Consider the following 15,021-nt stretch of genomic DNA (forward strand, 5'->3'; position numbering starts at 1 on the left):
GGCGCTGTTGCCGTGGAGTAGGCATTTAGAGATACTTTGCACTTTGTTTTCTTAGCTATTTTACCATACATTCTATTTCATATCTTCTTATTCTATGATCATTCTGATTTCTTTTTCTTTTTTTTGGGTGCAGCTCCAGGTTATGACCCAAGGGAACCCCTCAATATTGATTGAAGGAGATGATGAGCTGGAACGTACACTTAGAAGTAAAGGGAAAGAGCCTGTGCAAGAACAGTCTAATCTAGCTGATTTGGAAGTAGAAGAATCTGAAAACATGGCAGAACAGAATGAGCAACAGTGAACATTATCCGATTATGCCAGAGCTTCAGTGTTGGGGACACAATCGAGTATTGTGCGTCCCCCGATTACAGCTCAGAACTTCGAGCTGAAGCCGGCATTCATCCACATGTTACAGCAATCTGCACAGTTCAATGGTTTGGCCGATGAGGATCCAAACAGTAATATAGAGAGTTTTCTTGAGGTGTGTGATATGCTGTAGATAAACGGGGTGACGGATGATGCCATCAAGTTGTGAGCCTTCCCATTTTCCCTAAAGGGGAGAGCGAAACAGTGGCTACACTCATTACCTAGAGCATCAATTACCAGATGGGAGGAGATGGTAGATGCTTTTCTTGCCCTTTATTTACCTCCCGGGAAATCCTCAAAGCTTAGGAATGAGACCTCATCCTTTGTTCAATTGGAATTGGAGTCTCTATTTGAGACATGGGAAAGGTTCAATGAGCTCCTGAGAAAGTGCCCGCAACACAGATTTCCAGATTGGATGATTGTTCAGACCTTTTACAATGGTTTGAACCCGAGTACAAGACAACTCTTGGATGCGGTAGCAAGAGGTACCATAGGTAGCAAGACCCCCGATGTCGCCCGTCAGTTAATTGAAGAAATGGGGTTAAACAGCTACCAATGGAATGATAGGGAGAAGAAAAAGGTGGCCGGTCTCCATGAGATAGATGCAGTAACTTCATTGGCGGCTCAAGTGGAAAATTTGATTAAGAAGTTAGATCTTATAACTTCAAATATAGTAGCGGCCGTGACTTATTACAACGGGTGTGGTGGAGGACATGCTCCCTTCTATTGCCCGATCTCTATTGGTGATGTATCTTCGGTGGAGAATGTTGATTTTGTAGGTAATGGAATGAGACCTCAAGGAAACCCATATAGCAATATCTACAATCCGGGTTGGAAGAATCATCCCAATTTCTCATGGAGCAATCAGGGTCCACCAAAGGCCTTGGGGCCACCGGGTTTCCAACCACAACAACAAGCTCCGCATGTGGAAAACAGAGTTTCAGGTTTGGAAACCCGAATGAATGATTTGGAGAAGGCCTTGACTAGATTTGTGCAATATGCAAATACAAGGTTTGAATCAGTTGAGGCCACACTTCGCAACCACACCGCCTCTTTACATAACCTTGAAAATCAGGTGGGGCAGATTGCAAAGTCTCTCTCTGAAAGGCCACATGGAAGCTTGCCGAGCAATACAGAGACCAACCCTAGAGAGCAAAAAAAGGTGATCACTTTGAGATGTGGTTGTGAGGTTGAATGTAAGCTTCTGAGTGAGATGCCAAAAGAACACGCACCCGAGGTTATAGAGGTAGAAGAGGGAATAACTAAAGAGAAGGAGATGGCACCCCCACCTTTCAAGCCAAGAATCCATTAAGCCTCTAGATTGAAGAATGACCAATGGGATGAACAGTACCAGAAGTTCCTGAGTTTGTTCAAGCAACTCCACATCAATATTCTTTTTGTTGAGGCATTGGCCCAAATGCCTAAGTATGCGAAGTTCTTGAAGGACTTGCTAACCAACAAGAGGAAGTTGGAGGAGAGTGCTTCGGTGATTCTAGATGCTTCATGCTCGGCGGCGTTGCAAAGGAACATGTCAAACGAGAAGAAAGACCCGGGAAGCTTCATTATTCTGTGTAGCATTAGCAATATGCGTGAAGAAATGGCATTGGGGACTCAGGGGCTAGCATCAACGTCATACCATACCCCTTCTTCCGAAAGTTAGGCTTGGGTGAGCCTAGGCCCACTCAGATGACTTTGTAATTGGTGGACCGAACGGTGAGACATCTGAGGGGTATCATCGAAGATGTACTTGTCAATGTGGACAAGTATATATTTCCTGTAGACTTTGTGGTGCTAAACGTCGATGAGGATGCGGATGTACCCTTGATACTTGGGAGGCCATTCTTAGGGACTTCCAAGTCATTGATTGACATGGATGGCAGAGAGCTAACTTTGAGAGTTGGAGATGACAAGCTCACATACCGCCTTGCTGAAGCCATGCGCCATTCTCTTGATTTTGATGACACTTTATATTTTCTAGACACTACTAATGAGATTGTCATGGTTTAGAGAGGTTTTGGCAAGTCTTTGCAGTGCTTCTATGGCTTCAACACCATGTTTCTCTTGGAAGATAGTTATTGGGGGAGCTTTCGTCGGCACCGATCTGGCGAGGTGTGCCCTAGGCTTAACAAGGGACCTTTGGAGAGGATGAGGCTACTCCACAAGACAATCAACACGAATACCGATGGGGCTTTCCTATGGATTACATGTTTTTACTTTCAATTTCATTATTAATTGTATCTTGCTCCATGGAGAGATAAACCCCCTAGTGAGTGGGTACTTGGATTTGTGAATCCTAGGATGGATTTGTTTCATTAACCTTTTATTATGTTTTCCTTAATTGATGTCTTAAATGAGTTCCAATCTTGAATGCTTGTTGAATGATTTCTCCTTAGAGTGCCACTAGGATTGAGAGTCTATATTAGTAATCTTTGTGAGTGAGTGACGCACCAACTGGGTTCACATTTGCCTTCTGATAGTCCTATTTTGATTGCTACTTCAACCTCAAATGAACAAGTAGATTTTGTGGGCAATTCGGAAAGAGTTTAATTCAATTCTTATAGCAACACATACAACCAAGGCTGGAGAAACCACCCCAATTTCTCATGGAGTAACCAGGGGCAGCAAAAGGCCATGACACCACCGGGTTTCCAACAACAACAAGCCCCGAATATGGAGAATCGACTTTCAGGCTTGGAGACCTGGATCACCGATCTAGAGAAAGATTTGACCAGATTTGTGCAATCATCGGATACACGGTTTCAATCACTCGAAGCTACGCTTCACAACCACACCGCTTCATTGCATAATCTAAAGAATCATGTGTGGCAAATTGCAAAGTCTCTATTGGAGAGACCTCAAGGGAGTCTACTTAGGAACACCGAAACTAATCCAAGCGAAGTGGTCGTGAAGTTGAAGGTAGATCTCTTAGTGAGAAGACCAATGTTGAAGCACCCAAGGTAGTGGAGACTGAGGAGAGAACTAACAAGGAGAAGAAGGTGGCACTCCCATCTTACAAGCCAAAAATCCCTTACCCTTCAAGATTGAAGAATGACTAAAATGATGAATAATACAAGAAGTTCTTGGGTCTATTCACGAATTGCACATCAACATTTCTTTTGTGGAGGCATTGTCGCAAATGCCTCATTATGCAAAATTTTTGAAGGATCTTTTGACTAACAAGAGGATTGGAGGAGAGTGCATCGGTGATTTTAGATGCCTCTTATTCGGCATTGTTGCAAAAAAATATGCCAAACAAGAAGAAAGTCCCCGAAACCTTCATTATCCCATGCAACATTAGTAATATGGATGAAGAGATGGCATTGGCGGATTTAGGGGCTAGTATCAATGTCATGCCGTACGCGTTCTTTCAGAAGCTAGGCTTGGGAGAGCCTAGGCCCACTCGGATGGCACTTCAATTGGCAAGCCGAACGGTAAGGCATCCGAGGGTTATCATTTAAGACGTGCTTGTCAAGGTTGACAAGTACATATTTCCTGTGGACTTTGTAGTGTTAGATGTCGACGAGGATAAAGATGTTACTTTGATACTTGGGAGGCCATTCTTGCACACTTCCATGGCACTTATCGACATGGACGGTGGGGAATTGACACTGAGGGTTGGTGATGACAAGCTTGCATACCGCCTCCCCGAAGCCATGCGACATTCTCTCAACTTTGATGATACTATTTACTTTCTTGAAACTACCAATGAACTAATTGATGAATATGTGTAGGAAATGATGAATCAAGACCCGTATGATGGGTTTTTAGACCAAGGAGTGGAGGATCTAGAAGTCATGATGCTTGATCTATAGGAAAAGGTGCCATTTACCATGACGATCATAAAGAAAATGCTCTGAAAGATGAAGCGAATGAGGAGACACCACAAGAAATGCCCCAAGGATAATGGGGTTGTACAAGAATGATGTGAGGGTGACAAACCCTCATGTGATAACATGCTCGATAACTCCTCCTTTACCCTCAAAAGATTATGTTTATCATGCTTTCAGGTTATGGGTAAGAGGGAAACCTTCATCTATGAGCCCTCGTGAGATAAGACGAGGTACGTCATGCTTAGTGACATTAAACAAGCACTTCTTGGGAGGCAACCCAAGTCTTTACTGTTTTTCTAGTTTTTAGTTTAGCACTAGCATGAATAAGGCTTTGGGTATTGGTGTCTTGATTTTTACATGCAAATTGCTGTGTTTTTCTTGTGGATCATTGTTGTTATTGTGTGCATAATTGTATGTGGCGAAGTTTCTTGGTCGTTTGAGCATGTTCTTCATGACTCTCTAGTTAATTTTGCATTGTAAAGGCAGGGTCTGAGTATGTATAGATCTTCAAAAATTTTCAACAGAGCTTGCAAATTTTTCAAACTTATCCACAGAAAACACACGGCCGTGTGGAAATTCAACACGGGCGTGTGTTTTTCGTTCAAAGCTCATCCCGAGAGGATATAGGGCATGTGTTTGCCCTTGTGAAGGACCTTGTGATGGTCACACGCCCGTGTGGAATTTCCACACGGGCGTGTGTTTCTCTGCGGATATTCAGAGCTCTATCCCAAGAAGACATAAGGGAGTGTTTCTGCCCCTGCATCTAACCCTGTCCAGTACACACGGGCGTGGGTAATTTCCACACGCCTGTGTGATTTCCTGCAGAGAAATCCTCGCTATCCTAAGAAGACACAATGGTGTGTGAATGCCCCTGTAATTACTCCTGTGAATATCCATATGCTGGTGAGGAATTTCCACAGGGGCATGTGGAACACTTAGAATTTTTTCTTGGTTAGACAAAGAAGACACATGGGCGTGTGGATACCCTTGTGGGTCGGTACACAGGTGTGGAGAATTTCTACACACCCATGTGGATGCATTTAAAGATTCAGAGTGTTATCCCGAATACACACAGGGGCATGTGTCTTCTCCTATAAAGCTCTCCTGTGGAAGCACACATGCGTGGGTAATTTCCACACGCCCGTGAGTTTTCTTTATAAATATTGTTCACCTTTTCATTTTTACACTTCTCCACACCAAAAGAACACTCTCTTGTACTCTCTCGACTTCACACCATAGTTTTAGAAGGATTTTACTCGAATTTTCTGGCTGATTTCAAGTTTTCTATCTTCGTCTTGTCGGTAAAACCTTATTCTCTCTTTTCTTCACCATACTTGATTCTATTCTATTGAATCTTGTGAATATGCTTCATTTGGATGTCTAAATGATAGATTCATGCTTTAAAAGCATTTTAGAATGAATTTATAATGTATTTTTAATTTTTAGCACAAGGGTCGTGCGTCTTTCACACCTAGTGGATGCACACGATTGTGTGGAATTTCCACACGACCTTGTAGATTCCTGCAGTATTATTTTGTAAGTTTATTTAATCGATTTTATTTTTAATACATATAAATATGGCACCTAGGACTAAGAAAGCGGCCGGGAAGTGCCCACGTGAGACATCACCTGAGCAGGAGAGTACAGTATTTGCTATTCCTAAGCACCAGGCTCGGTTTGAGCGGTTATCGAAGCTCAAGTTTAGGCAGTCATGAGTTTGCTACTTGAGTTCACTCAGGGAGGTGCAGTTAGCCAATGATATGGCCGATGAGGTGGAGGAGCTACTTTTTGTGGGTAACTGGAGGATGTTATTATCGATTGAGAGACATCTCTTCAATTGCTCATTTTGGTAGTGCCCACTTCATTCGAGTTTAACCGATCGTATTCCCTATTTGATAGCACTGACACTATGTAGTTCAGAGCGTTTGAACAACACTATAGTATGAGCATCACTCAATTTTTGAATAGACTCGGACTCTATGATGAAGCATTCACTAACACAGATGATTACGAGCAGCTGCCTACAGACAACCCGACAGCTTGACACCGCAGCGCGCATACAAAGCGCTGTGTGGATAGGAACAGTATGAGTCCGGGGTATCTAAGGCCACGTGTCTTTCCCGACCTGCATACCGCTATATTCATGCCATCCTGAGCAGGTCGGTGAATGACTGTGGTGATAGTACCAGCATCCTGAGCTGGCAGGAGTAGTTATACCTCTATTCGATGTTTCAGAGCACACCATCCATCTTGGGCAAATTGTAGCAGAGTACTTGAGGCATAAGGGTCAATACACCAAGATTGGAGTTATTTTCTCAGGCCCATACATTACCAGACTCATCATCAGGATGGTTCTACTGGACGCTATCAGAGGGACTAAGAAGACGATCATACGCGCACCCCTCGCCCTGGAGACCTTGCGACTGATGGGTATGATCCAGAGATATAGAGATGGGATGTATGTGATGAGCATATCCCCACCGGAGTCAGTTGAGGCTGAGGGAGACACATCAGAGGGGGTCCCAACCAATACTTGAGCCACAGACAGAGCAGGCATAGGCAGAGGCATCCCCTACAGTGCAGGAGTCTCCATCAGTTCGGATATTCTCTCCTACTCGAGCCCATGGTCAATTTGAGAGGCTCGAGAGTGTTGTAGGGGTACTCTAGAGAGATTTGGCTGAGGTTCGTGAGCTACAGACCATGAATCATACTCAGGTGATGGTACGTCAAGATTTTCAACAGCAGCTACATGAGAGAGACATGACCTCACCATTCATCATGCGACCAAGGACCCCTAAGGCATCCACAACACCACCATCATCAGTTCAGCCACTGATTAATCCACTGGCATCAGCATCGTAACCACTAGCGGCAGTAGAGGCGACCGAGCGTGACACTGACGCTTGATGCATTTTTTCTTTTCTATGTTTTTATGTTTTCATATTTCATTTCCATATTTTATTTTGGACTTGTATACCTCGGAAAGGATCTTCCTTCTGAGATTATCTTCTATTTTTGTTTTGAATTGTATTTCATTGCCTTATCTTTATATACTCAAGTTATTTTATTTTTATTGAACTTAACTGAACCCCTTTGTGTATATGTGCAGATGGTATTGTGAGTATAGAATTTGAGGAACTAGTCATGGGCACGGTCTTATGGCTATGTGTGCTCCAAAACCCATTGAGACTCAACTCTCAATGAATATAGCTCCATTAAACGTACCATTTAGAGTTCAGGTGAGTATTGTTTCAATTGCCCACTTCCACATATACTTTTGATTGACTTATATCGTATTGTGCTTGCCTGCGTATATTGAGGGCAATGTACATCTTAAGTGTGGGGCGGAGTTCACTTTACATATTGATAAGTACTTGTGTGATAAGAATGTGAAGTGTTCTTTCCTTAGGATGAGCATTATTTTTATCGAGTTTTAACGCTAATATGTGTGTATTTAAGTTCCTTTCATACAGCTAGGGTTGTGAGGAAGAATATTAGAGAAAGAAGCCAATGTGGATTGTAAACGCACCATTTGGAGGAAATTTTGAGAAGTTTCAAATGCGAAGACAAAAGTCGGGTTCGAAATGCAGGAATGTGTGCCAACCTCCTCGTATTCAAGTGAGCACAATGATTTGGAGGGGCACAGGGGCAGTCACATTCAAGCATTTCGGCTTGTGCATGTATAGCAAGATCTCCACCAACGTGTCCATTTATTGAAGAAACAAAGCGATCTATGACCAAAACGTGTGCCCATTTATGTTACCTCGATGAAAACATGGATTCGGGAGTGTTTCGGGATGGTACTATAGCAGGATACTGTAGTAGGTACTGTTTACAGCAGGCCAAAAAAGGAGTAAAACAGAGAATTCACACGAGCATGTGGAAATTTCAGACTCCCGTGTGAAAAATCCACAGGGGCGCCCACATGGGCGTGTGGATTCCCAATTCCAGCACTATTTAAGGCCGATTTTAGCCCCGCTTTTATAATTCTTTTCTCAATCTTTTCCCCAACTTGAGACAGGGCTTTGGCTAGGGTTTTAAGAGGTATTGGCTAGGGATTTCGAGAGGTTCTATGGCTCTGACATCATGCTCTGTTTGTAAGAAGGTTAGTGGGAGAGCTTTCATCATCACCGATCCGGTGAGGTGTATCCGAGGCCGGACAAAGGGACCCTTACATGAGTAGTCGGACTCTCCACAAGATCATCGCCACGACTATTGAGGGGGTTTCCTATGGATTCTTTGTTTTTACATTTGATTTCATTGATTATAATTAGCTCCATGGAGAGCTAAACCCCCTAGTGGGTACTTGGGTATTTGTGAACCCTAGGATGTATCCGATTCATTGAACCTCTTTATTATGCTTTCAATTAATTGGTGTTTTATTTGAGTTCCAATCTTAAGTACTTGATTTATGAATATTCCCTTAGAGTGACACTAGGGTTGAGTGTTCTTGTTGGTAACCCTTGTGAGTGAGTGACACACCACGAGAGTTAGATAAAGCTAGATTGGAGAGGGTTGAGAGGATGAGTCGAGAGGTAGCGGAGCGTCCCCTTTCCCCTCTGGTGTGATTTATTCTACCTCCATTTCCTCAAGTTCTTTGCGGTCATAGTAGAGGGAATGGGCTAAAGGATGACCTTCCGCTGGGGCTTAGTTACGGGTGCAACGGAGTGAAGCGTTGAAGTGATTTTAGCACCTAGGGCGTAATTATGGCTAGGGACCTTCCACCTGGACCAAAGAGTTAGGTCTATATCTAAGAAGAGGATTTATCACTTGGAATCCCTAGAACTCATTATAATTCTATACGAGTGCGAGGTTGAGAGGTTATTCAATTTCTCCTCCGGGACATGTATAGAGTTAGGCATGGTTGACCTTAGATTTAGGACCATGTATTTAAGGATCTCCACGACTCATTATTGCATCAGTTAGAAAGTATAATAGAGGGTTCTTGTACTTTAAATGATTGTCCTAGATGGAACAATATCCGTGTATCCCATTTATATCGATTGGCTTACCTTCTCCTTTACTTGTGCTCTCTTTCTTATTCTTTTACTTTTGTTATTTCACATCTTGTCACACATATCACTATTCACCTTACACTTATTTAAGAAACAATTTAAGTGTTTTTATTTCCTACTCCCTGTGGATACGATACCCCACTCATCTTGGATTTTATTACTTCGACAAACTCGTGCACTTGCGGGACATACGCAAGGGCGTTCTTTCATTATGATGAGCATTATGATGAGCATTATTTTTATTAGGTTTTAACGCTAATATGTGTGTATTTATGTTACTTTCATGCATATAGGGTTGTAAGGCCGAATATTTGAGAAAGAAGCCAATGTGGATCATAAACACACCATTTGTAGGAAATCTTGACAAGGTTCAAATGCGAAGACAAAAGTCAGGTTCGAAATGCGGGAATGTGTGCCAACCTCATCGTATTCAAGTTAGCACAACGATTTGGAGGGGCACAGGGGAGTCACATGAAAGCAGTACGGCTTGTGCATGTATAGCAAGATCTCCACCAACGTGTCCATTTATTGAAGAAGCAAAGCGATCTACGACCGAAACGTGTGCCCATTTATGTTACCTCGATGAAAACATGGATTCGGGAGTGTTTCGGGCCAGTACTATAGCTAGCAAACACTATAGCAGGTATTATTCACAGCCGGCCGAAGGAGTACAACAAAGAATTCACATGAGCATGTGGAAATTCCACATACCCGTGCGAAAAATCCACAGGGGTGCCTACATGGGCGTGTGGATTCCCGATTCCAGCCCTATTTAAGGCCGATTTCAGCCCCGCTTTCAGAATTATTTTCTCCATCTTTTCCCCAACTCGAGAGAGGGCTTCAGCTATGGTTTTGAGAGGTATTGGCTGGGGATTTGGAGAGGTTCTATGGCTCTGACATCGCGCTCTGTTTGGAAGAAGGTTAGTGGGAAAGCTTCCATCGGCACCGATCCGACGAGGTTATCCTAGGCCTGACAAAGGGACGCTTGGATGAGTAGAGGATTCTCCACAAGACCATCGCCACGACTATCGAGGGGGTTTCTATGGATTCTTTGCTTTTACATTTGATTTCATTGATTGTAATTAGCTCCATGGAGAGCTAAACCCCCTAGTGGGTACTTGGGTATTTGTGAACCCTAGGATGTATTCATTTCATTGAATTTCTTTATTATGCTTTCAATTAATTGATATTTTATTTTAGATCGAATCTTGAATGCTTGATTGTATGAATATTCCCTTAGAGTGACACTAGGGTTGAGAGTTCTTGTTGGTAACCCTTATGAGTGAGTGACACACCACGAGAGTTAGACAAAGCTAGATTGGAGAGGGTTGAGAGGGTGAGTCGAGAGGTAGCGAAGCGTCCCCTTTCCTCTCTGGTGTGATTTATTCTACATCCATTTCCTTAAGTTCTTTGCGGTCATAGTATTGTGAATGGGCTAAAGGATGACCTTCCGTTGGGGCTTAGTTGTGGTGCAACGGAGTGAAGCGTTGAAGTGATTTAGCACCTAGGTCTTAATTGTGGCTAGGGACCTTCCACTTGGACCAAAGGATTAGGTCTATATCTAGGAAGAGGATTTATCACTTGGAATCCCTAGAACTCATTGCAATTCTATACGAGTGCGAGGTTGAGAGGTTATTCAATTTCTCCTCCGGGACATGTATAGAGTTAGGCATGGTTGACCTTAGATTTGGAAACATGTATTTAAGGATCTCCACGACTCATTATTGCATCAGTTAAAAAGTATAATAGAGGGCTCTTGCACTTGAAACGATTGTCCTTGGTGGAACAATATCCGGGTATCCCATTTATATCGATTGCCTTACCTTCTAATTTACTTGTGCTCTCTTTCTTGTTCTTTTACTTTTGTTATTTCACATCTTGTGACACATATCACCATTTATCTTTGACTTAGTTAAGAAATAATTTAAGTGTTTTTATTCCCTACTCCCTATGGATACGATATCCCACTCATCTGGGATTTTATTACTTCGACAAACCTGTGCACTTGTGGGACATACGCAAGGGGTATTGTCACACATGTTCATTACATAAGTTTAATTGAAAATAATGCTCACGTAGGCAATGACAGTTCACCTTAGTTGCAATAATTATTTTCTTAGGTTTGCGGGAATTTTTAACATTGAATGTTCTCATGCTCTAGTTTTTACTTGAATTTCTAGGAATTTTTGCCCGATTGACAATTGTTGCACTACTCGCTCATTAAACCCTTTTGGAAATTCAAGTTCGATGTTCAAGGGACTAGTTAGTTTTGTTTTCTTGTTTTAATTTTGCTTAAAAAAATGAAAAGAAAAAAAACTCTTGTTTTAGTTGTGCATTAGGGGTGAAAAGAGATACCACCTATGAAGTATGAAGCTACTCTCATAAGTCGGATACTAGTTATGCCATAATGAGAGAAAGAGTTATCTCTTGGGATGAGTGAAAGCTACTACCTCGGTAAAAAGAGCTACAACCTCGAAAGTGTGAAAGCTACCTTAGAAGATGTGTGAGGGTACTACCATCTCTTTATTTTGTGTTGTTTTGTAGATAAATAAGTCTCTTTCTACCTAGAACTTTGAGGAGTATAAGTTGGGTTGACTTGAGTGAGTTTACACACACTTACATGATTTCGGGTTTGTTGTCCTTTTTGATTCGAGTTTTAGCTAGATCAATGATTTTTCGTATTTAGTGTTAAAATTTTTCTTTACTTGTAGAATGTTTCCCTTGCATTCTTTGGTGAACCTAAGGCCAAGCACTTTCAATATTTCCATCTATAATGCTTCAATGTTTTATTTTTTGCTTGAGGACAAGCAAAAGCTTAAGTATGGGGGAATTTGGTAAGTGCTTGTGTACTAAGAATTGGTGCTGACGAAAGCTCCCCCAATAACTCTCATCTAAAGGAATGGGATGTCGAAGGCCGTAGAACAGCTCCAAAAACCTAGGCAAAGGCTCTCCAAACCCTTGCCTTGAGTGCCTCCAAAAATGGGCGAAAGATGGGAAAAAGATCCTTTTATAATTCTCAAAACGTGGTATTTATAGGGGCGGGAATCAGGCATCCACACGGGTGTGTGGAAATTCCACATGCCCGTGTGAATTTCTAGGTCTTCATTTCCTACGCACTATAAATAGTAATTGCTGCAGTAATTTTACTGCATTGTTGTCCCTACAGTAAACTGCTACAGTACTTCACCGAAATGCTCTTGAATCCACTCTTTCATCGATGCGACATGAATGGACACACATCTATGCTGTAGATCATGTCGCATCTTTAATGAAACCACATTGACGAAGCTCTTTGATAAGTGCTTGAGTAGACATATTTTTATATATGTTTTACATGCATTGAGCATGATTTTTACTGTGGTTTATGTCTCATATTGTGTATTTGGTGTTCTTTTATGCATATAGGTTGTGAATGCCTTGAAGAGTAAAAAGGAAGCTGATAAACGCCTAAAAGTATGTATTTTATATGTATTAATCTTGTATCTTTTGTGAATATGTTAACGAATTGATGCCCGTTTTATGTCTAAATTGATTATTTCGGTGTTGCAGGTCTTAAATGAGTCAAACAATGCTCAAAAATGCAAATCGGATGAATTCGACATCAAAAACGACATTTTTGTGGTCCCGGCACTGTAGCGGTACTGTAGCATGTCATTGTTCTTGCTGCGGCCATTTGGCTGGGAGTTTCACGGGCTCCATGCGCCCGCATGGAGCCCGCATGGACTGACGGGGTATATATGAAGCTGATTTCTTCTAGGGCAAGGAGGAGTTTTTGGGAGAGTTCTTCAAGCCGATTTTCACCAGTCTTTGAGAGGCAAGATTACATGTTTTGGAGAAGGGAAATCTAAGGGAGAAGCTCGGATTTGGCTAGATCTTCATCGATCTCTTCTTTGGGAGTTTGTAGATGACGAGGGAAGCCGCCCCCATTGCGGCGTCCGTGGAAGCCTTTCCACCTAGCTTGGCTTGTCTTCCTTATTCCATTGTTTGAGGGAGTTTTTATTATGCCATTTGTAGTTGTTTGCATGGATTTGTTGCTTGGATTTGTTTGTATGGACTGAGTAGACCCCAAGGTCACCGGATGTCTGGTGAACCTTAGGGGTGAACTTGTGTATTTGGATGATTTAAGTTTGTTTATTGCAATTGTTGTGTTTTTGAGATTCATTCTTGGTGCATTTGATGTGTTGCTTACATGAGAACTCAGTAAACCAACCTGCTAGGTTGTACTTGGTAGCGTGACCATCACCCTTGTACTAGACACACCAAGTTTGGAAGGGATTCATGTACGAATACGCCGTGACCATCGGGTATTCTGCACTCCCTCCACCATTAGGGCTAGACCAAGTGGTGTTCCGGCTCTAATTAGGGATTTCCCCATTTGTTAATGCAATCGTATGAGGATTTGATCGGAAGAAATTCCGTGTCAATACTTATACCAGATTAGGGGTCAATGGCCGTGACCATCGGGTTGAACTAATCTAGGAAATCTCTAGGTCCAAACCTTCAATTGCATGACATTCTTAGCATCCCCGTGCACTTTAGTAGCCCCTAGGGAATCCGCATCCGTGACCGTTCCTTTCCCCTGATTTTATACCCCTCTCCGTATTTTAGTCTCCACTTGTAGTTATCTTATTTAAATTAATAGATTAGAGAAACCTTTCGAATCTGTCGGCTAGACAATAAGCGAAGAGGAAGTAAGGGTAGATTCATGGGCCCAGGGAATACGACCCTCTCGTGCTCGCACGAGGGGTATTACTTGACGACTCCGTACACTTGCGGAGCGCTCATCAGAAGTAAAGATAGCCTATAAAGACACAATGTTGGGAGTTCTTGTTCAATTCAAGGACCAAGACACGAGAGGAGTTCATAAACTTGGAGATGTGTGCCGACTTCCAAGAAGATTCAAGTCAATTCACTAGTTGGAAGAGCACAAAGGCAGCTACATCTTCATGTTCCTTCTCTTTGTGAAGATTGCAAGAGCTCTCAAAGATACGTCGATGAAGAAAAGTTTTATAACCTACCACATGGACGTGTGCCCGGACATGTGGTCTCAAGAGAAGAGTATTTGGATCGCGTTTTGTGATAAGCACTGTAGCAAAGTTACTGTTTACGCGCCAGCGTGGAAATTTTTGCAGCCCACGCGGGCGCGTGGAAAATCCACACGGGCACGTGAGGGCACGTGACAGGCGTGATTTTGGGCTTTAAATAGGCCATTTCTCCTATTTTGGAGGAGACTTTGGCGAGGGTTTTCGCGAGCACTTTGAAGGCAAGGCGGCTAGGGTTTTGGAAGAGATCTTTGGCGATATTGGTGGGCGTCCATCACCAACTTTGATCGATCTTCTCTCCGTCATAGCAAAGAGGGAGCCTTCGGCGACCTAGCTTCGGAGAAGGATTCTTCAAGACGTTGGGCGACCCATCAAGGCCATCATCACGAATTTAAGGGGGTTTTACTTCATGGCTTTCATTACTTTTCATTGTAATAATCATTGTTTTGTAACTTGCTCCATGGAGGGCTAAACCTTAGTAGGTATTTGGGCATGTGAACCCTAGGATTTATGTTTTTGTAATGATTTGCTTTATGTTTCTATTAATTCGAGTTGATTTGAGTTTTAACCTTGTATTCCCATTGCTTGCTTGTTTAATTAATCCTTGAGGTTGATTGGATTTGCATGATTTGTTACTTTGATGTGAGAGAGGTCTCCATTAGAGTTAGAACGTCAAGGTTAAAGAGGGTTGAGAGGGTGAGTCATGAGATAGTGGAGTGTCCCCTCTCCCTTCCGATTGAGTGTTTCCTATCTCCGTATTCCCTAAAC

The 15,021-nt window shown here is 42.5% G+C and overlaps 1 non-coding gene across 1 annotated transcript; it reads right to left on the minus strand.

The window, feature by feature from the left end:
• Window positions 1–664: 664 nt before the first annotated feature.
• On the minus strand, window positions 665–771 carry LOC120274239. Its single transcript, XR_005540771.1, has one exon. It is a non-coding gene; the product is annotated as a small nucleolar RNA R71 (small nucleolar RNA).
• Between the last annotated feature and the right edge of the window lie 14,250 nt (window positions 772–15,021).

The sequence above is a fragment of the Dioscorea cayenensis genome, chromosome 12 (genome assembly GCF_009730915.1).
Source record: "Dioscorea cayenensis subsp. rotundata cultivar TDr96_F1 chromosome 12, TDr96_F1_v2_PseudoChromosome.rev07_lg8_w22 25.fasta, whole genome shotgun sequence".
In the NCBI taxonomy this organism is placed as follows: domain Eukaryota; kingdom Viridiplantae; phylum Streptophyta; class Magnoliopsida; order Dioscoreales; family Dioscoreaceae; genus Dioscorea; species Dioscorea cayenensis.